This window comes from Dipodomys spectabilis, unplaced genomic scaffold, assembly GCF_019054845.1.
Source record: "Dipodomys spectabilis isolate Male_0828 unplaced genomic scaffold, ASM1905484v1 ptg000239l, whole genome shotgun sequence".
In the NCBI taxonomy this organism is placed as follows: domain Eukaryota; kingdom Metazoa; phylum Chordata; class Mammalia; order Rodentia; family Heteromyidae; genus Dipodomys; species Dipodomys spectabilis.
This window is the reverse complement of record NW_024870916.1, coordinates 568,456-594,112: the sequence shown is the minus strand read 5'-3', so window position 1 is coordinate 594,112 and position 25,657 is coordinate 568,456.

The window sequence follows — 25,657 nt, the reverse complement described above, 5'->3', positions numbered from 1 at the left end:
CAGAGTCTTTTGTAGGTTTTCAATCTTTTCCTGCATTGACCTTTTGTTTGCCTCCTCTCTCTCCCTATCACGCTCATACAGAGTTCTTTGTATGTTTTCAATCTTTTCATTTATCATGTTTGCCAGCAGTGTTTGTAGAGCTATTTGGGAACTCTCCTCTGGATTCTTCATTATCTGTTCTGTCCCCTGATTATCATGAGAGGGAGTGGAGATACCCAGACTTGCCATTTTTCTTGTGGTTTTCCGGCTTACTCTGCCCATTTGGGATGAAAATAACACCAGTTTTGTGCTAGAACACTAACTTAAGGCAAGCATCAACCAAAGTCTAAATTTGCACAGACAATAGTCTGCAGATACAATGTAGTTCAACAGATACCTCTATTCAACTTCAAACAACTATATATTAATGGGCTATGAACCGCAAAGAAGAATTTGGTAAACCAGAAATTATTAGGGTTAGGGAGATATGTGGGTAAAAAATAGGAATAGAGTGATGTGGGAAGATACAGGGAGAGTTAACTTAACCAAGTCCTAGTCTCAAAGCAGGAAATAGGTTGGATAGGATGAAAGTAGAGGGAGAGAAAACAAGAAGAAAGAGAAAGGAAATAAAAAGAGACCAGAGAAAATAGAAAAATAAAAATTAATGATATGCAGATTCGAGAACAAACTATTCAAAGAACGTGAATATAATGAGAGAAGGGGAGGGATATAAAGGAGATGTGAAAAACTTAAAAATAAAAATACTTAAAATATTATATAGGTATAAAGAGGTAGTAGTGCTATTGAGGAATTTAAGTCTCAGAGGTTTTGAATTGAGTAATAAATTTGTGGATTAAGTGTGTACACAATGGGGATAGGGTCTAATAGTCAACTACGGGTTTATCTGAGGATGTGCAGAACAACAATTAAGTCCCATGAAGAAGAACAAAAGAGAGGAAAAGGTGAGAAGGATAAGGAAGAAAGAAAAAAAAAGATCAGAAGGTCAGTCGAGCTAAGCAAAAAACAAAAAAAAAAATTTTTTTTAAAAAGAAAAAAGAAAGAAAGAAAAGTGCACACACGCATGTATCCCTAAAATAAAGATTACAAGGGGGAAAAAAAACTTACTAGAAAACAATTTTTTTCAAAAAAGGTAAAAATTAAAAGTTTTAGAAAACAAAAAAATTTTGTAAAAGGTATTAAAAAAAAGAAGAAAAAGAAAGTTCTTTGAATTTTTGGGGAGGGTTGGGAAAAATCTTGTATCTGCCTTGTGTCTGTAATCAGCCTCTGGTTGGAGTCTCTGGTCTGCTTGTGGTCCTGTGGCTTGGTTGGTTTCTTAAGTCAGTTTGTTTGGACAGGCAGAAAAATGCTCTGCTTTACCCAGGATTTTGTGATCCTCCTCCCAAGTTATTTCAATGGGAGGGGAGTCTGCTTTCAGTATCACAAAAGAGGGAGATGGCTTTTTCCTCAAGTTTGGAGATGCAGTGATGAGGCTTGGTTCTGGGTAGAGTTGAGGCTTTTCAGCAAACAGCAGCTTTTCCCGGGGGCTAGTTTGTGAGAAATTCACAGAGCCCAGCCTGGAGCCACTCTCAGGGTTTCTGTTTACTGATGTGGAGGCTCCTAAAGGGAGGGGCAGCCTCTAGCTCTGATTCCTCAGTGAAGAAAACCACTCCTAGGGCTGGCGCCCGAATTGGGTGACTTTTCCCTGGCTGGAGCTGAGTCTGGCAGGTCGTGCCATTAAGTTCTTGTGATCTGCTAAATGACTCCTTTAATTCCAAGGCCTGAATTGGAGCTAGCAGCTCCGCTGAGCCAAGCTTTTTCGGTATCCAAGATGGAGATCTCTGGTACTGGGGGGGAGGGGTGGCCTTCCCTCCTCTGCTCCCTGAGAAGGAGTGAGGACGTCAGGCTTCTACTCACGCTGAGTCTTGGTTCCTGGGTTGTCTGTGGTCTGCGAACTGCAGGATGAAGATGTCCGCTCCTTGTCGGTTCTTGCTGGTATTGAGTAGAATCTGCTCACCTCCCGCGTCTGGCTCTTTCATCCTGGACTCTCTCTGTTTCAGGTATGGCAGTACCGCCGCTGCCGCCGCTGCCGCTGGCTGGCAAGAGCTCCAATCTCTCTCCTTGCCTGGATTTTCCCTCTCTGGCCTAACTCTGTGTCCTGTGATGGCACACTTGTTGTGATTCTCTGGCTTAGGACTGTTCACTGGAACTCTAAAACTGCTTTCTATGCAAGAGCTTGTTTACCCTCCAGCTTCTCCTCCTCCATCTTCCCGGAACTCCCTAATTCTTTCCTATAAGGAAATAACCTGAGTTTCCACAGTGAGAGGCTCAGCACAAGCTGAGCTGTAATTACAAGCTCATGCCTGTAATCCTAAGTACTCAGGAGGCTGAGATCTGAGGATCATTGTTCAAAGCCAACCTGGTCAGCACAGTCCCTGTGAACCTCTTATCTCTAAAACTCAAAAACCCAGAAGTGGTGCTGTGGCTCAAGTGGTAGAGCACTAGCTGTGAGCCCAAAAAGGTTCTGGGACAGTGTCCAGGCCCTGAGCTCAAGCCCCACAACAGACAACAACAACAAAAAGAACAGTACAGGATAAAACAGGCTTAAGTCAAGGCTAGTGCTCAGCAATCAATGATCAAAGAAATTTCTGATTTCTCCAGAAGAAGAACAAAAGATACAAATGTTGTTTTGGGTGGTGATGGTATTTTTGCTTTTTTTTTCTTCTGTGAAGTGAGTAAAGGGCCCAGAAAGGGAGGAAGGGAGAATAAACAAATGCACTCATGCTATTCAGTAGACACTATGTGGAAAATGACTTACATAACTTGTGGTCAGGGATGGGAGGGGGAAACAGGGAAAGTAAAGGAAGGGGTGACAGTGTCCAAAAGAAGAAATGTACTCATTACTTGACTTATGAAATGGTAGGCCCTCTGTACAACACATTAAAATTATATTAAAATATATCAACAATAAAATATATTAAAATAATATTTAAATTTTTGTATTAAAATTTAAACTATATTAAAATTAAAATCATATTTAAAAAGCTAAAAATTCCCCTAGAGAAAAAAAAAAACCACGTGAATACATACCAATGCTCACTCAATAGAACTTCATGAAACTTTAAAGAAAATGAAACCAGGCCTTTTAAACGAGAAGAGAAAATAATTTCTAACCCAGAGTCCTCTTCCCAAGTCAAAGGTCAATGAAGTGCAGAGATTAAACCAGTGATATTTCAGAAAACAGTTTTCCTTTCAATGTTTGTTCCTGTGTGTCTATTCTGAGAAAACTCCCAAAAGAAGCTCTTCACTATGGTCAATAGACACCTGAAGAAATTCTCAATTTATCTAGCCATAAAAGAAGTGCTAATCAAAAAAAACATTGAGATTCCACCTCACCTCACTTAGAATGGCTAGAATCAAGAAAGTTAATAACAACAGATGCTGGAGGGCATGTGGACAGAAGCAAAGCTTACTGCATTATTGGTGAGAGTGGAAACTTGTTCAACCACTTTTGGAAAGTAGTATGGAGGTTCCTCAAAAGACTCCACATAGAGCTCCCCTATGACCCAGCAATCCCACTTTTGGGCCCCAAATGATCACAAACAAAACTACACTAAAGTTACCAGCACAACTATGTTTATCTCAGCATTATTTAACATAGCTAAGCTATGGAACCAAGTCAGATGCCCTCGGTAAATGAATGGATCAAGAAAACCTGGTATATATAGACAATGAAATTTTATGCCTCCATCAGAATGAATGATATCGCCCCATTTGTTAGGAAATGGAAAGACTTGGAAAAAATTATATTAAGTGAAGTAAGCCAAGCCCAAAAAACGTATGTCCCATGGTTTCTCTTATTTGCAATAACTGGTATATGTCTAGGTCACGCAGCAAAGGTCAAAAGCTATGTACATATGACCATATAAGATGATGTTAAGCAAAATGAACCCCAAGATAGACAGTGGGTTTTTTTCTTTCTAGCTATTGTTTTCAACATAATTATAATGTACTATGTGATTTTTTTTGTTTCTTTGGTATGTTCCTTCCCCATGGTCCAACCCCTGTTTTCACTGTATTTGATTCTAGTGTCCTGCTTCTTATATATATATTTTTCTAATTTGGGGAGGGGAAGGGAAAAAACAAGATGCTTAAATAGGGATAGAGGTTGGCTCATTGTAAACAAGACACTACGTTGAAAACAAACTTTACAACTGCAGGCACGGGGGAGGGGAGTGGGGAGAAGAGTTGGGGAGGTGGGGAGGAAAGGAATGGTAGGGGAAAAACAAAGGAGGGGTAACAATGCTCGATAGGAAATGTACTCCTTACCTTACTCATGCAACTGCAACCTCTGTACAGTAACCCCTCTGTACAGTATCTTTACAATAAAATATATATTAAAAAAACAAGCTCTTCACCAAGATGACAAGAGCAAAAAAGCAAGGTGATGGACATGAAGTTCAGTTGGGGAAAACAAGAGGAAGAATTCACCAAGATGACAACAGGAGAAACCCCAATAGGAGAGCGGACAGAAAACACAGAGAGAAACAGGGACATATACAGGTTCAAACAAGTCAGAAACTCAACAGGTCATAGCTCCAAAAATATGTTCTAGAACATTTCCAGAAAGTATGTTCTTGAATGGGTTCTAGAATAGGCACTGGAATAGTCTCCAGGATTGAGTCTGGAACATATTCTAGAATCTATTGTACAATGTTTTCTACAATCGGTTGTACACTCAATATGTCTGAAAATAGTAAAGAGAAATTAGAACACATAAGGACAGTATGGCTGATGGAGGCATATTTTAATCTTTAATTTTAATTATATTTAATTTTAAATTACATATGTATATAATTTATACATAAATTTTATGTATACATTTACATAAAGGAAGGATTCAAAGATGAAGATGGGATTTGTGCATTAAAGGGGTATTGGGGATGACCAATAACTATTTCTCTTTAGTGGAGCATGTGTGCCAGAACTGGGACTTGAACTCGGGGCCTGGACCCTGATCCTGAGCTTTTGTGCTCAAGGCTAGCACTCTACAACTTGAGCCACAGCTCCACTTCTAGCTTTTTGGTGTTTAACAGGAGATAAGAGTTTCACGGACTTCTTTTCTGCCTGAGTTGGTGTTGAACCATGATTCTCAGATCTCCAGCCTCCTGAGTAGCAAGGACTTACAGATGTGAGTCACCGGTGCCCAGCTGACACACAGTTTAAAGGTACAAAATTGAAATTGTTGGTTACTGTATATACTCAATTATCCTTGAAAGAAGTATTAGATTCTGTAAAATTTTATTCAAAATGAAAAACTATCCAGGCACCGGTGGCTCATATATTTAATCCTAGAGACTAAGAAGGCTGAGATCTGAGGATCTTAATCAGAAGCAAAAAGAAGCTGTAAGCGGGGCTGTGGCTCAAGTGGTCAAACTAGCCTTGAGCAAAAGAAGCTCAGGGACACCACCCAGGCCCTAAATTCAAGCCCCAGGACAGGCACAAAAAATATTTAAAACCATATTTAGATGCATGGAACTGAATGCCCTAAATTTAAGCCCAAGGACAGGCACAAAATATATTTTAGAATATATTTAGATGCATGGAACTCAATATGGAGCTTATATATAAACCCCACCATCTAGAGCCAAGTGATTTTTGACCATGCCCAGAAAAGACAGGCAGGCACTGGAAAAGGGACAATCTTTTCAATACATGAGACTGGAGAAATTAGATATCTTGCCTGCAGATGAATAAAATCAGATCCCTACCTCTAGCAGTTTTAAAAGAAGAAATCAACTCAAATGGATCCATGATTTAAATGAAGATTTGAAACTGTGTGATTATGGTGTTTATATGTAACACTTCAATCAGGTAATACTTTATTTTCCTCACACATTTTCTTTTGAGACTGGGACTCAAATTGGGTATCTGATGTTTTTGCTCCTTGGCTGGTGCTCTATCACCTGAGCTATGCCTCCAACCCCAAACACCATTGCTCTATGACAATTGCAAATTAGGAACAAGTACTGGGAAAAGCAGACTAGCACATTACTTACAGGAACTCACAAAGGATCAAGGCCATCACAGGCCAAGTCCCTATAGAATAATGAGATGGGATTGTTTTACAATCAAATGACCCTCACACTCTTATCTTTCCTTCTGGCCTCCTCAATCAGAGCCAAGGAGCTTTTGGTTACATTCATATAGGTGGACTTTCTTCTCTAAAACCTTTTTCTTATTAGATAACTTAAAAAGTAAAAATAATCCAGGTGCTGGTAGCTCACACCTGTAATCCTAGCTATTCAGGAAGCTGAGATATGAAGATAGAGGTCCAAAGCCAGCCCATGAAGGAATGTATCTGAGACTCTTATCTCCAATAAACCATCAGAAAACTGGAAGTGGTACTGTTGCTCAAAGTGATAGATAGGTAACCTTGAGCTGAATAGCTCAGGAACAGTGCCCAGGCCCTGAGTTCAAGCCCCACGACTGACCAAAAAAAAGCAAAAATACCTTTATGAATACACAGATAAACAATTATACTTTCACTGAGCTCCCTTCCAAAAAAAGGACAGAATACAAACATATATAGTAGTGCAAAAGAATTTTTTAAAAGAAGGTGTAAGTCATTTTTAGAGATAACAGGATATTCCTTCCATATACTAGAAAATGGGTTTTGCAAGATTGGCTAAAGAAGGAAAATCATAAGGAAAAAATAGTCTCATGCAGTAGGATGCTACGAGAATATTCAAGCTTCAGAAGACAATATGGAAACAGCTATAAAAAATTAAATCACATTTCTGAATCAGCAATTTCTTCATTAAGCATTTAGCCTAAAGTATGCCAAGGAAATTGTAGAGCTGTATATAAAGCAACCAGAAAAGAAAAAGAAAAAAAACCCACAAGCAGCTGTCAATATCAAACGGGGCTAGACACCTGTGGCTCACACCTGTAATTCCAGCTACTATGGAACCTGAGATCGGAAGATCAAAATTTGAAGCCAACCCAGTCAGGAAAGTCTGTGAGATCTTCTCTCCAATTAACCAGCAAAAAGTAGAAGTGGAGCTATGGTTCAAGTGATAGTGCTAGGCCCCAGTACTGACACACACACACAGAGCCATTGGGTTGCATCATTAAGTATTGCACATCCCTACAATATAATCCCGCACAATCTTTAAAAAGAATAAATTCAACATATCTCACTGGCACAGAAAGGCTTCTAAGATAAATGGTTTAACTAAGACAGACTTTTTTTTTTTTTTGTCGGTTGTGGGGCTTGAATTCTGGGCCTAGGCACTGTCTCTCAGCTCTTCAGCTCAAGGCGAGCGCTCTACCACTTGAGCTACAGTGCCACTTCCAATGGTTTAACTAAGAAAATCAAGGTTCTACACAGAACACCTTCATATTTTTTACGTGTCCCAAAACTGCTTTCCAGAAAGAAAAAAACTGTCATTTTGGAGAGAGGCTAGAGCTCAGGAGGAAGAACTTTGGTTTGGCTGCTATTTGGTTTTGTGCTGTTGGATGAACTCCAGGCCTCATATACGTTAGACAAATGCTTTACCATCAAGCTATACTTCCAGCTCTTGCTTGGTTTCTAAGCCTTTCTAAGCACGGTGGGGTGGGGGTGGGGTGGGGGAGGAGGTGTCCGGTCTGGGGCCTGAACTCTTGGCCTGGGCGCCGCCGTCCCTCAGCTCTTCAGCTCAAGGCTAGCACTCTACCACTTGAGCCACAGCGCCACTTCCGGCATTTTTCTTTTTGCTTATGTGGTGCTGAGGAATCGACCCCAGGGTCTCATGCATGCAAGGCAAGCGCTCTACCACTGAGCCACCTTCCCAGCCCCTTTCTAAGCCTTTTTTTTTTCTTTCTAAGCCTTTTGAAACTTTTCGTGGCCCACCATAACTAAGGATCATTTATTTATTTTTAAATCACCAATTGTAAAGAGAGAGATCATGCATGAAAAGCTATGGATTAGTTCTGGCTCTAAGGATGAAAATGGCTTTCTGAACTTTTACTCAAAAATTAGCAACAAGCTGGATGCTGACAGTCATGCTTATAATCCTAGCTACTCAAGAGGCTGAGATCTGAGAATCTTGGGCAGACAAATCTGAGAGGCTTTTATTTTTACTTAACCAGCACAAGAAAGTACAGGTATGGATAAAGTGGTAGAACACTAGCCATGAGCAACAAAGTTGAACAAGAGCAAGCAGAAGGTTCTAAGTTCAAGCTTCAGTACTGGCATGCACGTGCGTGCGCGTGCGCACACACACACACACACACACACACACACTCACACACACGGTTAGCAGCAATCTCAGAGCTAAACTTTCAGACTCTTACTGACAACCCTGGAGAAATGGTAGCACTTGTTTCTTCTCATCTTTCAGAAGAGGTCAGGGACTACTGACTGCTACCAGTAGCTCAGCATCAGCAACTTGCTCAATACATGCAGGAACAAATGGGAGTTGAATGAGGTAATGCCTGCCAAACTTGCCAGAAGGAGGTGACCGCCCTTCCCTGAGGGAGCTAAGGCCCTCTGTCCCCCTGAGATGTGACCCCTCACCCCTGAATCCTCATTTGGGAAGAAGGTGACTGTCGCACTGACTCCTTTGTCTGGCATGATGGATGAGGAGGATCGGAACATAAACGGAAGGCTTCTGCAGTGGCGGCTTCTATTGACTTTCTGAACACTTCATGCAGCTGGCTGGCTGTCAGCTGCAGGGCCCAGCAATTTATGACAATCCCTAAGCAGAAGCAGCCTCTACAAGGCTGGTTCGGCAGTAGCCCAGGGACCAGAGCCAAATTCTCACTCTCCTTGAAGCTGTAGCTCCTCCTGCACCAAAGCAGAAAAAGGAAGAGGCCCTGGTGTCTCTCTCTCTCTCATGGGACCTGAATATATCACTGTTGTTGAGACAATGTCCACCTTGGAGACCCAGATAGCTTCACCAGGCCCAGCCCTGCCAAGTGACACACAGGGATTTGCCACCCATCTCAAGATGCCATAATTCATGTTGCCAACAACCAGGCAGAGCTCTGCAGCTGATATGACGGTCCAGGAAGAACAAGTATGACTGATGGAGCCCATGAGGCATGAATCTATTCCCTAGCATTGCTGTTTGTCAGTGAGTTAATCTTGGACAAGCTGCTTAACCTGTGTCTCAATTTCTTAACTATAAAATGACAAGTGTGTGTGTGTGTGTGTGTGTGTGTGTGTGTGTGTGTGTGTGCATGTGTGTTTGTGTGTGTGTGTGTGTGTGTGTGTGCATCTGACAGTCCTAGAGCTTGACTTCAGGGCCTAGGCACTGCTCCTGAGTTTTTTTGCAGCTCAAGGTTTGTGGTGGACATAAAGCTCTTTATTTTTGGTGGTTAATTGGAGATAAGAGGCTCTCAGATTTGTCTGCCCAAGCTGGCTTCAACCCATGATCCTCAGATCTCAGCTACAATTGTAAGTATAAGCCACTGACCCACAGTTTGGCAATTTTTATAAAAGACAACTGCTTTGATTGTAGGCTTGTTGTGAGTACGGAGGGAGATAGGCCATTTGTGGAGGCCACTGTGTAACAGGCAGTTCAGGAAGTAAAATGGGATCCTATTTATGATCAAAGAGATTGCATCTGGTGATCATATCACACATGGCTTCTTGGAAGGGTAAGGGATTGGGAAGAAGATGGCTAAAACATTTTTACCAGATGGAGGTGGCCAGGAATGAATGAAAGGAAACACAGAAACAGGAGAAAAGGAAGAAGAGGTAACCAGAGTCGGGCACCAGTGGCACATGTCTGTAATCCTAGCTACATGGGAGGCTGAGATCTGAGGAGAGATCTGAGATCTGAGATCTCATCATTCAAGGTCAGCCTGGGCAGGAAAATGTATGAGACTCTTTTTGTCAATTAAGCACCAAACACACACACACACTCACACACACACACATACACACACACACACACACACCACAGAAGTAGAGCTGTGGCTCAAGTGATAGACAGCAGCACTCTGAGACAACACTCAGGCCCTGAGTTCAAGCCCCAAAAGCAGCACCAAGAAGAAAAGAGAGAGAGAGAAACAACCATGCCCAGAGATGATGTGTGGTTTATGGATCAGCAGGAAAACTATTGAATAGAAGACTGAAGAAGATGCTTGTCTGAGAGTCTCTGAGTACCAGCAGAACAATCCAATACTGCACTTCTGAAAAAGTCACTTGACAATACCTTGCTTAGCACAGGGGACAGAAGACGCTAACAGAGCTAAAAACAAGAAACCAACATCCCTGGCTCTTTCTCCCTCCTTTCTTCTCCAACCCTTCACTTCTGAGCTAAACCAGCAGCTGCCCACAGAGGCTGATTCTCTAGAGAGATGTATGCATTCTACGGCTGTATCTAAAAAATGTCCCCGGGTATTTCATTTCTCCTGTCTCTGCATGGTGAATGGGGAGCCCAAGGCCAGACAGTTCTTTGCTTCTCAAAGTAACATGTGCTGCTACACTGGATTTGCCCACCAGGGGTGCTGTTCGCTGAGAGCCCTGCCCACAGAAATTCCACAGCCAGTGAAGTCCCCTCCCTGGGCCTTTGGCTTCCCTACCCCAAAAACTCAGCATGAAGGAATGATTGTCAGTCCACATTCCCTACAACCACATGCTTTCACCATTATTCACCATATTCCACCCATCTCATCTATTAGGATCCCTTCCATCTTTCTACCGTTTCTCTCACATTTCTTTTTTTCTTTTTTGGCCCCGGTCGTGGGGCCTGTACTCTGGGCCTGGGCGCTGTCCCTCAGCTCTTCAGGTCAAGGCTAGCGCTCTAACACTTGAGCCACAGTGCCACTTTCAGCTTTTTCTTTTTGCTTATGTGGTGCTGAAGAATCGAACCCAGGGCCTCAGGCATGCAAGGCAAGCACTCTACCACTGAGTCACCTTCTCAGCCCCTCACATTTCTATGACCTTTTTAATTACAAAGAAATCAATAGAAGAAAAATAGAGCCAAAACAAAGCATTACGAAACTCTGAATACTTTCCATCTCTTTTCCACTTGGAGGAGAAACTGGTGGTGTTCAGGAGAAAGGAATTGAGGTTCTCAGGAAACTACAAGAAGGCAAGAGGGCTGACAAGAGAAAGAAAACCATCCTTAAACATGAATGCAAGGGTAGGAATGTCGCTTAGTGGTAGAGTGCTTGTCTAGCATGCATGAAGCCGTGGGTTGGATTCCTCTGGACCATATACACAGAAAAAACTGGATATGGGGCTGTGGCTCAAGTGGTAGAGTGCTAGCCTTGAGCAAAAGGATCTCAGGGACAGTGCCTAGGTCCTGAGTTCAACTCCCAAGTCTGACAAAAAAAAAAAAAAAAAGAATGCAGCCAGGTGTCAGTGATACACACCTGTAATCCTAGCTACTTGGGAGGCTGAACGGATCTGAAAATTACTGTGCAAAGTTTGATTCCTTTTGCCCAGAGACACCGGCACCCATTTATCTCAAGGAAAAGCAACAAAGGCCCTTCAGTGATGCTATAGGTCTCTAATTTTGAAGCCTCCCCACCCCTACTTCTGAAGGACATGAAGGAGACACAAAGCTATTGTGCAGATGGCATTATCTCTGAAGAACACCTGGCTATTGTGGGAAGGAGAGGCACAGGGGGTCAAGGATGGAGATGATCTACAAAGTGCATTCTGTTGGAGATCAAAGAAGGATCTCTTCAGAGGAACTTCACACGTGGAGAATCCAAAAAGGAACTTATGTCAAGATGGAGGAAACCCACACTTTCCCTTTGTGGCCATCAAAGAGATTCCAAGGTCTCTGCTGTGTGCATTCCCATTTTCTCACATACTGCCTGGGTCCTATAATAGCCCACACTATGTAATCCTCACCACTAAATCCCCATGAGAATTCACCTCAAGTGAAGGTAAACTCTACTTTGTACTGTGTGGGCTATGGCCCTAAGCAGGATATAAATCCATCCAAGACATATTTACAATCTGGATCAGAAGCAAAAACAAAACAAAAAAAAACCCCCTGGCGTGAATCTGGATGCTAGTGTTTCATGCCTATAATCCTAGCTCTTCAGAAAGGCAGAGACCTCTGTTTGAAGCCAGCCTAGGCAGAAAAGTCTGTGAGAGCCTGATCTCCAATCAACCAGCAAAGAATTGGGAAGGTGGCTTAGGGGTAGAGTGCTTGCCTACCATGGCTGAAGCCCTGGGTTCAATTCCTCAGGACCACATACACAGAAAAGCCAGAAATAGCACTGTGGTTCAAGTGGTAGAATACTAGCCTTGACCAAAAGAAGCTTAGGAACAGTGCCCAGGCCCTGAGTTCAAGCCCCACGACTGGCAATAAAGGGTTGGAAATGGAGCTGTGGTTGATATGGTAAAGTACCAGTCATAAGCAATAAAAGCCAAATGAGAGCTCCAGGCCCTGAGTCCAAGCCCGAGTACTAGCACAATTATAAATGCACACACACACACACACACACACACACACACACACACACACAGAGTTTAGAAGGAGGAAGAAATGAATTAGAAAGGGTTGAGAGAAGGTTGAGACGATATGAATTCCTGCTGATCTTGTCACCCCAGTGAGTCAGGCAAAAGTTCTGTTTCCTTTCCAGCTATGCTGACTCACTCCTCTAGAGGTAGAGATAGGAGAACCATAGTGGAAGGCTAGCCAAGACAAAATTTAGTGAGAACCTACCAGAAAAGGAGGAAGAGGAGGAGGAGAAGGAGGAGGAGGAGGAGGAGAAGGAGGAGGAGAAGGAGGAGGAGGAGGAGGAAGAGGGGGAGGGGAGGAAGAGCAGGAGGAGGAGGAGGAAGAGGAGGAGGAGAGAAGGAGGAGGAAGAAGAGGAGGAGGAGGAGGAGGAAAAGACACTGGTGGCTCACATATGTACTACTAGCTATTAGGAGGCTGAGATCTGAAGGTCAAATTCTCAGCCAGCCCAAACAGAAAAGCCTCTGAGTCTTATATCCAACCATCCAGCAAAAGACAGGAAGTAGAGGTGTGTCTCAAGGGGTAGAATGCCAGCCTTGAGCCTCAAATCCCTGAATTCAAACTATAATACAAATACTTAAAAAAAATCTAGACATGATAATGCATGACTATAATCCCAGCTACTCTGGAGGCAAAGGTAGAATGATTGTGGTCCAAGGTCAGTAGGAGTAAAAACATGATACCCCTATCTGAGGGAAACAAAGAAAGAAAGAAACCCTAAAAGTAAACAGGACTGAGGGTATAGATAACATAGTAGAGTACTTGCCTGGTAAATGTGAGACCTTAAATTCAATCCCAAGGACCACAAAATAATCCAGTTTTGTTTGTAGTTTCTTAGGTATCTCTGGGAAGGTATGTGGAAAAGAGATTTCCCAAATAGAAAAGGGACCCTCTGGACACTGGTGGCTCATGCCTTTAATCCTAGCTACTCAGGAGGCTGAGATCTGAGGATCACAGTTCAAAGCCAGCCAATGCAGGAACATCTGTAAGACTCATCTCCAATTAACCACCAGAAAACCAGAAGTGTGCTGTGACTCAAGTGGTAAGGTACTGAAGAGCTCAAGATCAGTCCCCAGACCCAGAGCTCAAGTCCCATGACTGACAAAAAAAAGAAAGAAAAAGAAAGAAAAGGGAACCCTACTAGATTTTCCATGCCCCACTGTGACCCTTGAGGAAATTAGATTAACAATACAAGCTTGAAGTCATTCACAAAACCTCACACAAGTTAGCTGATAGTACCTTGCCAGTTGCCAGGAGTGGGAGAATTTGACGGCTTCTGCCAAACAGAGAATTAGGGGCTACGTAGGTGACCTTCATGTCTTTATGTGGGTTGGAGCTCCTCATTCACAAACTGGTCACTTGGATGAAGGGTGGCCTAGCAACTTCTCTATTATCCTTTTATTGTTTTTCTTCTTCTTCTTTTTTTTTTGCTACTGTTATGCAAGACTGGCACAGTGGATCTGGATTGGCAAAGGAGTTTTGTGACATGGAAGTCTGCTCTTCGTGATCCTATTTAAGATATTCATTCTGGTCATAGATTTACCAAAAAGAGGCACTTTTTATTCCCATACCTATTTACTTCTCTGAGGCAGAAATCTTTACTCTACATGTGGAAAAAAGAAAAAGAAAAGGAAAGTGTTAGAAAGAAGGCAGTTCTGTGGGTTCTTGAAACAGTTGATTCAACTTCTTGGGGTTCAGCCCATTATTTGTTGTTATTGATGTGGGGCTTGAACTCCGGTCCTGGGTGCTGTCCCTCAGCTCTTCAGCTCAAGGCGAGCACTCTACCAGTTGAGCCATAGTGCCACTTCCAGTTTTCTGGTGGTTTATTGGAGATAAGAGTCTCACAGACTTTCCTGCCCAGGCTGGCTTTGAACCAGGATCCTCAGCTCTCATGTCTTCTGAGTAGCTAGGATTAAAGGTGTGAGTCACCAGCACCCAGCCAGACTGTTTATTTTTTAGCCGGGTTATACCCTCACTCCTAATTCCAGCTTAATTTTTTGAATATATTTTCTAACTTCCCTATTACCTTACCCTGCCTATATTATCCCAACTATGGTTTCTTTCGAATTGTTAATAGATTGCAGAAAAATTAGTAGAAATCATATCTTGAATTTGGAGGGTAAGCTCATGCACACATGTTTGCCAGTCCTGGGGATTGAACTCAGGACCTGAGCACTGTCCCTTGATCAAGGCTAACACTCTACCACTTGAGTCATAGCTTCACATCGCTTTTTGGTGGTTCATTGGAGATAAAAGTTTCATGGGCTTTCCTGCCTGGGTTGGCTTTGAACCACAATCCTCATATCTCAGCCTCCTGAGTAGCTAGGATGACAGGTGTGAGCCACCAGTACTTGGCTCATAACTTGAATTTTCAATGTGAATCTTTTTTCAGGCTGATGAATGGGATTTTCTCCTGCAAAGCTGAACAGAGACAGTACCTACAGCTTCAGATCAGCCCAGCAATTCTGAGTTAATAATAACCACTCTAGCACAATGTTGCTAGGCAAAGATATCCAGTAGTCAGGATGAATGAAACACATTTTCCAACACACAATATTTTTGCTTATAATCATCTTTTCACATACAACTCCATCACACATAAGGGAGCACCTGAGAAAACTCAAACAAGGCTGGGGAAAAGAAAAAAAGACAATTACAGTTCGGGCACTGATGGCTCACAACAGTAATCCTAGCTACTCAGGAGACTAATATTTGAGGATCATGGTTCAAAGCCAGCCCAGGCTGGAATGTCCTTAAGACTTTTATCTCCAATGTACCACCAAAAGGCCAGAAGTGGAACTGTGGCACAAGGGGTAGTATACTAGCCTTGAGTAGAAAAATTCAGAAACAGTGCCTAGGTCCTGAGTTCAAGCCTCAGGACCAGAACATGCACCCGTGCATGCGTGCGTGCATGCATGCGTGCACGTGTGCACGCACACACACACACACACACACACACACACAAAATGGCTCACCATTTCCTTCCCAAGATACCTGGCTCCAGAAAGCACCACAGCATCACTGTTTGCAGTGCCCATGAGACAATCGACATCCTATGAAAGACAAGTGTTGTGTTTAGATCAAATGTTTGCTCTCGTATGTAAAGCATGGTTACCTTGACAATGAAGGCCATTCGTATGAAGCACTAAGAACTGTCCCGTATGAAGTTTGCCATGTATGTCAATTCACTTCATCCTGGCAGTAATTAGCTTGAAAGGAATGCTCTGATGCTCTCATTTGACAGAGCAGAAAGTTGAGAATGAAGGAATACAGGATCTCACTCATAAACAGTCCTTAAGATGGTGACAGGCCTGTATCCTGGGTAACCTAGTTCTGAAATCAAGTTCCAAAAAGAATGACCTCATTATAATGACCTCACAATTCTAGTTGACCAAGAACTCAGGGAGGGGCAACGATGTGTGCCAGGGGAAGGCAGCCAATGTGATAATCTTGGTGATGGGCTGGACCTAATCAGTTGTGAAATAACCAAAAAACAACTTGGAACACATAGGAGTGAATTCAGCAGGAGCATCTGCTCCAGGTCTCAGCAGGAAACAAATGCCCCATGGAAAGCCCAGTACTAGTAGATTATGCCTATTATCCTAGCTATTCAGGCAGCTGAGGTTTGAAGATCAAGATTTGAAGCCAGCCTGGGCAGAAAAGTCTGTAAGACTCTGATCTCCAATTGACCAAAAAGCAAGAAGTGGAGCTCTCTTCAGTGGAATCAAAACAAGCAAGAGAGACTCAGAGTCTAAGTACTTCTACACACACACACACACACACACAAACACACACACACACACACACACACACACAAATTCAGTTCACTTTTGTGAACCAACTGGAAGAAAGTAGTGATGGGTAGGAGGTTAAAGAATAAACAAGGGCCACTGAGCCACATGGAGATTGGCAGCAAAAGAGAGCTGTGGATTCCCCGAGGTCAATAGAGATGACAGCTCAGAAGAAGTGCTATCAGAGTCCACAGAGAGTCAGATTTGTGCACCAGGGGCCCTCCATCAAGGTCCACAAAGATGGAACCCACGATGATTACCAGTGTCACATTGAATTAAGAAAGCACTAGAGAAGGGCCTAGGCCTCCTTCCTGCCTCCCACCGACCCAACCCAGCAAAACACATTCAAGTGTAGTAGTTCACTGGCCCCTTTCCATGTGAGACAAACCAGCAAAACTCATCCAGGTGAAGTGTTCTAGAAGGACCAATCTCCCAGGAGAGGAAATGGGTCAGAAGAGCTTCAAAATAGATTTGGAGAGAGCTGAAAACTCAATCATATAAGACAGCTTTGGCCGAGGAATGGTAACCCAGTGGAAACTTTCACTGTAACCTTCACCGTACAATGTGAATGGTTGACACCCGTAGAGAAAGGAGAGGTTCCCCACTGCCCCACTGAGCAGCATCAAGCAGAGAAAATTAAAGGATTCTCTTCATTTGAATGAAGGTCAAGCACATCTCTACCAAATCTGTAGAAGAGTGTGCTGTAGCTTACTGCTTTATTTTGTTGTTGTCTTCTCTGGAGGCTGGCACTGGGACTTGAACTCAGGGTCTGGGCGTTGTCCCTGAATCTTTTTTGCTTGTTTGTTTGTTTTGCTCAGGGCTACCACTTTTCCACTCGGGCTACAGCTCCATTTCTGGCTTTCTGGGGTGATTAATTGGAGATAAAAATCTCATGATGGAGCTGGGAAAGTGGCTCAGTGGTAGAGCGTTTGCCTTGCATGCCTGAGGCCCTGGGTTCAATTCCTCAGCACCACATAAGCAAAAAGAAAAAAGCCGGAAGTGGCACTGTGGCTCAAGAGTGCTATACTTGAGGGACAGCGCCCAGGCCCAGAGTTCAGGCCCCACGACTGGAACCCCCCCAAAAAAAAATTAAACAAAAGAAACCACCAGAAGTGGAGCTGTGACTCAAGTGGTAGAGTGCCAGCCTTGAGCAAAAAATGATTCAGGGACAGTGTCCAGGACTGGTACAAAAAAAAGCAAGAAAACAAACAAAAAACAACCAATAATAAGCAGAAAGCCCACAAGGGTGAAAACAAAGATGGGGTGAATAAATCTTTTCAATGCTAACAAAGCAATTGTTCCCAGAGAAGGATAAATGAGTAGATAAACCTACTGGGAGCTTCTATTCTGGATGCTTGGGTCTCTGCAGAGAACAGAAATTTTAGAAGAAGAAAAAGCAAAGAAAGATGGAAAAGGAAGTAGGAGGCGGGCTTCACTCTGAAGCTTCACCTCTTCTTCTTCCTCGCTGTCACTCTAATGCCTCCAAGTCCATTCATCCCCAGGACCTAGGTTTGCTCAGATAAGGGATTTGCAGAGAAAAAACTCTCCCCATCTCTCCCCTGTTTCTTGTCTGTGCTTTTTGGTGGATTAACTTTGTTGGTCCTGAGTAATAACCTAAAGTTCATCTGTCATAAGCAGCCATCAAAGATAAATAAAACCAGGTGCCAGTGCCTCACACCTGTAATCCTAGCTACTCAGGAAGCTGAGATCTGAGGGCCTCAGTTCAGAGCCAGCCTAGGCAGGAAAGTCCATGAGATTCTTATCTTCCATAAACCACCAGAAAACGAGGAGTGGCGCTGTGGCTCAAGTGGTAGAGCACTTGCCTTGAGCTGAAATGCTGAGGGACAGTGTTCAGGTCCAGAGTTCAAGCCCCACAACTGGCCAAAAAAAGAGATAAATAAAAGAGTCCTGTGTGCTGAAAGCAAAAATGTTAAGCAAAAATGGAGGAGGTCTGCGCACACCATGAGTGGCCTAATTACTGTTGTGTTAAAATACTGGGGGAGAAAGAATTTATTAGATTCATCCAAATAAAATGTTGAAGTAAGCACTCAGGAATCTTAAGAATGATCATCTCTGAGGTAAATGAGACGCCATGACACAGAGATGCAGAGAAAGTCTTGTCTTTTGTGCCAGTACTAGGATTTGAACTCAGGACCTTGCACTTGCTCTTGGTTTTTTGTTTCCTTTGTTCAAATTTAGCAGTCTACCACTTGAGCCACAGGGCCACTTCATATTATGTAAACAATGCCTACTCTGTCTGTGGTGGAGGCTGTGTGACTCTGATACAGTCACAAACCTTATCTGGGCCTCATGTACTTACTTCTAAGGTAAAATGATTGCCTGCATCAGGTGTTATAAATGATTGGGCCATCAAGTATTAAAATGGCTAGACAGGTCAAGAGGTCTAGAAATAGAGAGCTCTGGGCAAGTGCAAAGCAAGGTGTATACTCATTCATGTGCACACACACATATGCATACACATGCACACACACACACACACACACACACACACACACACACACACACACACACACACACACACCCTGACACTGGCGGACAGAAATTTCTCTGTATCCAATCACAGGCCTCCTGGGAATTAGCCTCAGAGACCATTACCACCTAGTGTGTGCTGAAGTATGTTCTCATTAGACTCAACATGTTATTTAGTTAATTAAATGCTCTCCTTTTGATAACATTAATTAGACCTACTGCTAATTCCTCAGAAACCAAAATCAAAACAAAAAGGGAAAACTTTGCTTCTAACCCAAGAAGGCTCAGTAGAGCCAAAGAAAAGTCATTCTCTCTCTCTTTAGTTTTGTCTCTGTCTCTATCTGTCTCTCTGTCTCTGTCTTTCTGTCTGTCTGTCTGTCTCCCTCTGTCTCTCTCTCTCTCTCTTTCAGACAGAATTAGTTCAAATGGGGCCAGAGCCAGGTGCTAGTGGCACACACCTGTAATCCTTGCTACTCAGGAGGTGTAGAGCTGAAGATCACAGTTCAAAGACAGCCCAGGCAGGAGAGTCTGTAAGACTTTTATCTCTCAATGAATCACACACAAAAAAACCTGCAGAAGTGAAGCATATGGCTCAAGTGGTAGAGTACTGAACTTTGAATGAAAAAGCTAAGGGACAGTGCCTAGGCCCTGAGTTCAAGCCCCAGGATTTATACACACAAACACACACAGTTCAAATAGAACTTGAAGCAAATTAAACTTCACGCAGTCATTTTTCCTGTGAAGATGTGATAAGATGTTTTGACTGAGATGAATATGGCATTCTGTGTAGTATTTTAGAAGTTGCAATGGAATGAAATACGATTTCTCTCTGAAGGAACTACAGATCTAAGATCTAAGAGTCAAAATGATGGCCAAGCATTGAAAACAAAAGGCCAAACCTGAGGCAAACCCAAGGCTAGACAGACTTGACACTAGGTTCCCATGAAGAACCAATTTGCAGACACAAGTGGCAAAGTCTACAAGACAAATTTTCTTGTGTGTATGTGCTAGTACTGAGACTTGAACTCAAGCCCTCCAACTCCATTTGGCTGTTTTGCTCCAGGCTGTCACTCTACTGCTTGAGCCACACTTCCACTTCTGGCTTTTGAGTGGTTTGTTGATGAGTCTCATGGACTTTTCTACCAAAGCTGGTTTGGAAACCGTGATCCTCAGGTCTCAGATTCCTGAGTAGCTAGGATGGCAGGTGTGAGCCCCAAGAAGATAAGGAAGGCTGGAAGATAATTCATTGAAAGAGGGAAGGAAGGCCTGTCTCTCTTGCCTGGTAATCTTGAGTAAAAGATCCCTTAAAATGACCAAGTGAGCCCTCAAAGAGGTTCAGTCCTGATGCTAACAAAACCAACATGAAAGCAACATTTGAGATTCTAGTCCACCAGGTCTTTCTGCACAGAAGAACCGATATCTGAGTGTTCAAAGCCACCATGGATGGTGTGGGGACAATGTTATCATTTAATGGAAGACATGTTGGAGACTGCAAGCAGGAACAAGTCACACAGGATCCAGCAACCTCTGGCTCACAGAGGAGAAGGGTCAGCATCACGGACAGGGCCCTGTGCTCTGCAGCTTGACATCCACCTGCTGCCATCTGCCAACACTGCACTCCACAGCTGATTCCTATTTGCTTAGTGTTTCCAGAAGAGTCCTCAGCAAAGGAACCAAATGGGACAGCTAGTCTGTATCCTAGCAACTCAGGAGGCTGAGATGTAAGGATCTCAGTTCAAAGCCAATCCTGAGCAGGAAAGCCCATGAGATCCTTATCTCCAATAAACTACTCCAAAAAATGCTCAGAAGTAGAGCTGTGGCTCAAGTGGTAGAGTACTAGCCTTGAGGACACACAGGTTCAAAGACAGCTCCTGGCCCTGAGTTCAAGCCCCAGGACTGGCAAAAAAAAAAAAGACAACTAGTTTCATCTTCCAGAGGCTATTATTATCAACCCAATTTCCATGCCAAGTGCAGCAACAATGTAGAAGAAAAAACCCGATTCCATTAGTATCAAGAAATCTACATTAAAACACCAGATATGTCATAGAATTTCTGTATATTTGGGTAGGAGAGGCAATCACTACTTCTTTAAGTCTCGATTTAATCCTCTATGAAGCCATCGGAGTTTGGAGTGGGGGTGTGTAGTACACTGACATTTTTCTACCTTAGTATCATAGTCTTTTATGGTTCTGTACAGTGAGATTCCTCTAAAATTCTAATGAGACCTGGAGGAGGTCTCATCAAAGTTATCAATTGGGAAGACAATGATCATCTAGGCAGGTTGTCACAGAAGAATTTCATCAGCCTAATAATTCATGGGTCAATTCCAGTATTTGTATTTACCTTGGGTGATCAAAAGTACAATAAGACTTTTAATGCTAAGAAATCCTGATATTGAGTACCTGGATCAAGCCATACCAGAAGCCAAAATAGTCTAGATTTTTATCATTACATGTGTCAGTCAACTTCCCTCCCCCTGCTTTTAACTTCTGTGGGTTTAAAAGTTCCCCATTCTTGATTAATGCTGCTGCTTTCCAGTTGTTTGTAACTGTGCCATCCATCCAGAAAAGAAAATTGCTTCCTCAGCCTAGATCTGGATTTAGATGTTTGTAGCAGGTTTTCGTTTCTATAGGTCAAGAGGCACAAAGTGGTCTATGTCAAGAACCTACAAGTCTGGATTGCAGAACTGAGATGACCTTTGGGAGAGTCACACTGAGCAGTTCTAATGAGCAAGTGGTCTTTCCTCACAGGTTTAATGGCAGAAAGCTGTTTCTGCATCCCATAATATAGCATTGTGGAAGTTGGCAGAGAGGCCTCTCTGCCAGCTCATCAACAGACAGACAGACAGACAGACAGACAGACATCTCAGAGAGGTGCTGATGGAAGGTTGTGGACAACAGATAGCTGGAGAGGAGGGACAGCCATCAACCGAAGGCCTACTGTGTGCTGCCCATCCACACAATGATCCTGACTATGCAGCTGGCTCATTCACACACTGTAAAGGTGACGTTCAAAGTCAGAGATATCAAGTAATTTCCCAAAGTCAATGGTTAAGTCTGCATCCGATGAGCATTCTGCCATTCAAGCCACTTTCCTCCATGAATGAAAATAACTCTTCTTATAATTCCCTTCCTTCCTTCCTTCCTTCCTTCCTTCCTTCCTTCCTTCCTTCCTTCCTTCTTTCCTTCCTTCTTTCCTTCCTTCCTTCCTTCCTTCCTTCCTTCCTTCCTTCCTTCCTTCCTTCCTTCCTTCCTTCCTTCCTTCCTTCCTTCCTTCCTTACTTTTTTCCTTCCTTCCTTCCTTCCTTCCTTCCTTCCTTCCTTCCTTCCTTCCTTTTTTCCTTTCTTTCTCCCTTCCCCCCTTTTCTCTTTTCTTTTGTCAGTTTCAGGGCTTGAACTAAGGGCCTAAGTGCTGTCCCTGAGCTCTTTTGCTCAGGGTTAGCACTCTACCACTTTGAGCCACAGATACACTTCCTTTTGCTGGTGGTTCATTGGAGATAAGAGTCTTATGGGCTATCTTGCCTGGGCTGTCTTTGAACCTCAATACTCAGATCTCAGCCTTCTGAGTAGCTAGGATGAGAAGCATGAGACACCAGCATCCAGCCAAACTGTTATTATTACACCTCTCAAACATAACTGTGTAAAAAGAGTGCCTTCCAAATTGTACCTCACCTTTGCAGCTCAGATGGTTTGGCTATGCTTTAGATAAATACCCCTGGCACTATGGCTTTGGGCCAGCCAGAGTTGGAACATCCATGTCTTTCCACACTGCACTAATTATCCCCAGCAATATTTACTGTTTATCTATCTTCAAATTTTAATGACAGAGAATGCCTGCCCCCATTGTGATTTAAGGCACAAACACTCCCCTTGACAAACATTCTGATCAACTTAATACTGCCCAGAGTAATGCTTAGATGCTTTTTTGGCAGAACTGAGATTTGAACTCAGGGTCTTGCATTTGACAGGCAGGTACTCCATCACTTGAGTCGCACCTCCAGCTCTGGTACACAGATTCTTAACAGGTTCACCTCTTCATCCCTTTCAGGATTTCGGTAGAAAGCAATCACTACTTCTTAATTCTTTTTTTTTTTTTTTGTCTGTGTGTGCCACTATTGGGGCTTGAACTTGGAACTTGAGCACTGTCCCTGAGGGTATTTTTTGCTCAACGTTGGCATGCTACCATTTGAGCCAAAGCTCTGCATCCAGTTTTCTTCTGGTTCATTAGAGAAAAGAGTCTTACAGACTTTCCTGCCTGGGATGTCTTTAAACTATGATCATAAAATCTCAGCCTCCTGAACAGCTAGGTTACAGGTGTGAGCTACTGGTGCCTAACTATGTTCTTATAATAAGAAATTCTAGGCTGGACGCTGGCGGCTCACGCCTGTAATCCTAGTTTCTCAGGAGGCTGAGATCTGAGAATTGTGGTTTAGAGCCAGCCCAGGAAGGAAAGTCCTTGAGACTATTATCTTCAATGAACCAGCAGAAAACCAGAGTGTTGCTGTGGCTCTAAGTGGTAGAGTGCTAGCTAGCCTTGAGCAAAAGAGCTTAGAGACAAAGCCTGGGCCTTGAGTTCAAGCCCCTTCACTGACCCCCCCCCAAAAAAAAAGAAGAGAAAAAGAAAAAGAAAGGAAGGAAGGAAGGAAGGAAGGAAGGAAGGAAGGAAGGAAGGAAGGAAGGAAGGAAGGAAGGGAGAGAGAAAGAAAGATGGAAGGAAGGGAAGGGTAGGGAAGGGAAGGGAGGGAGGGAAGCAAGCAAGCAAGAAAGCTAGGACGTTTTCACATAGGTTCTGAAGCCTCTCCTGTTCTTGTCTCTGCTCTGGGATTGCACTCTATTTCTCTGAACCAGAGGAATGCCTATTCTCTCCTCTCCTATTCTCCTCTCTGCCTCTGCTCTCCTTGGATTTAGGAGTATTTCTGGAGTGTTCTCTGCCCCTGGCTGAGCAGGTCAACACAGCCCTCTGCTTTCTCAAGGTGATCTCAACCCCTCAGTGGGTCAGATTAAGAAAGGAGAAGATGAGAGAACAGAGGCACCTCTCAGGAGCTCAGTTTCCCCATCAGAAGGGAATGGGGGTTAGACTACACAAGGCCAAAGGCCCACACTTGCTCTCCCAGGCTCTCTCATGACTATCACCACACCTAGCTATTCACTCATAAAAACTGTTGGCAGTCAAGAACGATGCATGGTGGGAGAAGTAGATGTTTACCTGGGCTTTGGGCTGGTCTTCTCCTCCCAGGAAGACACAGCCCAATGGAGGGCCACATCTCTCACCTCACAGAAGAACATGATGGCCTCCTTCCTGGAGCAGCATTTCAAGCTCCTCTACTCTCATCTCTAGTGTGAGCAAGCCAGAAGAAGGGCTTTCTTTAGAGGCTGGCTAGCAGAGGCCATGCTTCCATCATATTCTAGATCTTGGCAAAGCCATTACTCTGAAGACAATGTTCTATGTCCCATCTTATAGTCCATTAGTCTATTTATAGGTAAGAATAGAAATGAATATTATCTTCTGGGAACCGTGGCTTAGGTCTGTCATCCTAGCTACTCAGGAAGATGAGGTCTGAGGATCCTGGTTCAAAACCAGACCAGGCAGGAAAGTCTGTGAGACTCTTATGTCCATTGAACCACCAAAAGAGCCAGAAGTGGAACTGTGGTTCAAGTGGTAGAATGCAAGCCTTGAGTGAGGAAGCTCAGGGTCAGTATCTAGGGCGTGAGTTCAAGTCCTCATACCAGAACCAATATAGATAGATAGATAGATAGATAGATAGATAGATAGATAGATAGATAGATAGATAGATAGATAGATAGATAGATAGATAGATAGATAGATAGATAGATAGATTATATAGATAGATAGATAGATAGATAGATAGATAGATAGATAGATAGATAGATAGATAGATAGATAGATAGATAGATAGATAGATAGATAGATAGATAGATAGATAGATAGATAGATAGATAGATAGATAGATAGATAGATAGATAGATAGATAGATAGATAGATAGATAGATGAAAAATTGAAAATTAGAGATAGACATTGGAACCTGGCATGTACTTCCTTTGCAGTTCACTCTTCATTCTGGCAATAGGGAGTGATTGATTACTTAGGAGGAAGGAAGGGAGGGAGCTGTAGAAATTGGAGTCTGGCAACCATGTTCAGCTTATGACTGGAAGGTGCATGGACACAAGAGGCAAGGAAGCAGGCAGGAGGTTGCCTCATCTTCTCTCCCAGGACTCTGTAACAAGGCATTGATTTAAGGAAGCACATAGCTGCCACTGTTGGGAGAAAACAGAGGGGGAAAAACAGATGTGAGAGAATTCCAAATTCTTTATTCAGATTTTTTTAAGTGGGCTAAAATTTAATGTGAGCGTTAGGCACTGGTGGCTCACACCTGTAATCCTAGCTACTCAAGAGACTGAGACTTAGGACCATGGTTCCAAGCGAGTACTGGCAGGAAAGTTTGTGAGACTCACTTATCTCAGATTCACAACCCAAAAGGCGAGAAGTGGAGCTGTGGCAAGCACTAGCCTTGAGTTAAAAAAATGAAGGGACAAGGCCCAGGCTTTGGTTCAAGCCCTGAGACTGGCACACAGAAAGAAAGATGATGAGGAGGAACAAGAGAAGGAGAAGAAAACGAGGAGGAAGAGGAGGAGGAGAAGACAAAAGAGGGGAAGAAGTAGGAGGGAGTAAGAGAGAAGAGGAAGGAGAGAAAGGTGGGAGGAGGAGGGAGGGGGAGAAAGAAGGAGGATGAGGAGAAGGAAGAAGGAGGAAGGAGAAAGAAGGAAAGAAGAGAAAGGAAACAGGAAGAGGAAGGAGGAGGAGGAAGAGAAAATGAGGAAGAGGAAAAACAAAGAAGGAAGGAAGGAGGGATGGGAGAAGGGAGGGAAGGGAAGGAAGAAAAGCTAGGAAGGGAAGGAGGGAGGAA